This window comes from Myotis davidii, unplaced genomic scaffold (genome assembly GCF_000327345.1).
Source record: "Myotis davidii unplaced genomic scaffold, ASM32734v1 scaffold217, whole genome shotgun sequence".
Lineage (NCBI taxonomy): Eukaryota > Metazoa > Chordata > Mammalia > Chiroptera > Vespertilionidae > Myotis > Myotis davidii.
Window position 1 is genome coordinate 239,555 of NW_006290034.1, and position 2,221 is coordinate 241,775.

The following is a 2,221-nucleotide window of genomic DNA, read 5'->3' on the forward strand; positions in this document are numbered from 1 at the left end:
GGAGATGGGCAGCTGGGCTCTCCCTGCAGATCCCTATGCGCCTGAGAGACTGAGTGACAAGAATGGTCCCAGAAAACGCGGCCGGCTTTGCTCCCTGCTCCCTGCTCCCTGCATCCGGCTCCCGCTCCCAGCCATGCAGCTTTAGGGGAGGCCCCCTGGCCCTCATGGGGGCAGGGGACAGGCTGAAGTTTAGGACCTGTCCATCGTCGCCCCCATTCCCAGAGAAATTGTACTCGGCGCTGTCTGTGGGGCTGGGCATCTGGTGTGGCATTCACCCCTGTGGTACCTGACACCCCATCATTTCTTCCTTTCTCTTTCCATCTCTCTCTCTCTCTCTCTCTCTCTCTCTCTCTCTCTCTCTCTCTCTCACATGCATACACAAAAAACATGTATACAAATACATCTGATATCCTCCTCACTGAGCTCCCCGCCTGCCCCCCTCCAGCCTTTTGGACCAGCCTCTGAGTTCGCCCCAGAACACCCACCCCCACCCCATTGCGTCTCCATCCCACTGGGCCTGGCCGCTGTCACAGGCAGGGGATGTCAGCCGGCCGGGACCCTGATGGGCCGGCAGCGGGAGGCTGCTCCCGGGGTTAGCTGGTCAGCAGCTGGGAGCTGGGGGCCCTGCTGCCGGAATAAGTTGCAGGGTGTGTCCCCCGGGGAAACAGCTGCCAAGGAAACGCCCCCCTCCCCCACTTCCTCCAGCCCCGCCCCGGGGGTCAGCCTCCCCAGGCAGCCCCTTCCCCTCAGATCCTGCCAAGTCATGGCTGTCCCCCAGGAAGGCCGTGCGTCCGTCTGTCCGGAAGTCTGCTGCTCCCCAACATCTGAAAACCTAAACACCCCAGGCTGTTCAGGGAACACACGCTGTGTTTGTCGTTTTTAAAACCCCCAGTTGCTGTGGCTTCTCCCGCCCTCGACACTCCAGCGTGAGGCTTTGCTTTGCATATTTTATCTTCAGCGTAAATACAAAGAAGCAGCAAGTTGGGGGGCAGGGGGTGCTGAGGGCACACACGAGGGTCTGGCACAGACTTCTGAGTCCTTGGACACAAACTGCAGACATGCTCTCCTTCCTCCCGCCCGATGGGAAGTACAGTGATTTCCAGCCGAAAAGACCCACCGCTCTCCAGGGTGCCTGGAGAGCCAGGAGGCTGGGAGGGAGACAGCCTACCCCGTCACAGAGGAAGGGGGAGGGAGAGAGAGAGAAACATCAATGATGAGAGAGAGTCCTGCATCAGCTGCCTCCTGCATGTCCCACACCAGGGATCGACCCTGCAACCCGGCCTGTGCCCTGACCGGGACTGAACCGAGACCTCCTGGTTCATAGGTCGACGCTCAACCCCTGAGCCACGCCGGGCGGGCAAGGAGGCAGCCTTTATGTCCGTCGATCTCGGTATCTAAACTCACATCAAAATTCCTCTCTTGAGCCGTGAACCTTCCTCCCACCCCCACCCTGGCCCCCCATGACGGCCAGGCGGCCTCCTCTAAATCTCAGGTCACTCCATGGGAACATGCCCCCCTCCCCCAGATACTAGCCAGTGCCCAGTTCCCCATGTAGCCGAGCGCCTGTCTTATGCTTCGGTTTAATTCTTGATTCTTGGCTCCCCCGTTGTGTCGAGAGACAAAGGTAGCTGAGGAGGGTGACGCATACGCTGAACATGTGTTAAACGCTCGGCTCCGGCAGCCAACAGCCCCTTCGGTTGAAGAGTTTAAAAGCCAGCGTTCCATTGTGCTGTCACTGCACTCGCTGGGTGTGTGTGGGCATTCGCTGGGCGTGGGAGGCAGAGGGGGTAAAAGCTGTCTTGTTTTCATTCTGAAAAGCAGCCAGACGTCTAAAAGCAGTTTCCTGCTCTTCTCGCAGGAAGTGGTGGAGGAAGGGAGCCGTCATGTTCACGGTGGTGCTCAGGGCAATGGCCGGCCTGCCTTGCTTTTTTAGAAAAATGTCTTTTATTGATGTCAGAGAGGAAGGGAGAGGGGGAGAGAGAAACATCCATGAGGACAGAGAATCATGGACCGGCTGCCTCCTGCACACCCCACACTGGGGAACACAGTAGGTCTGTGGAACTGAACATGACCGCCCCCGACTGCTCCTTCACAGCATTTGTGTCACAAAGGCATTTCCACAGCCCGGCCGGTGTTGCTCAGTGGTTGGACGTAGACCCAGGAACCAGGAGGTCATGGTTCGATTCCCTGGTCGGGGCACAGGCCGGCTGTGTCCCCGGGC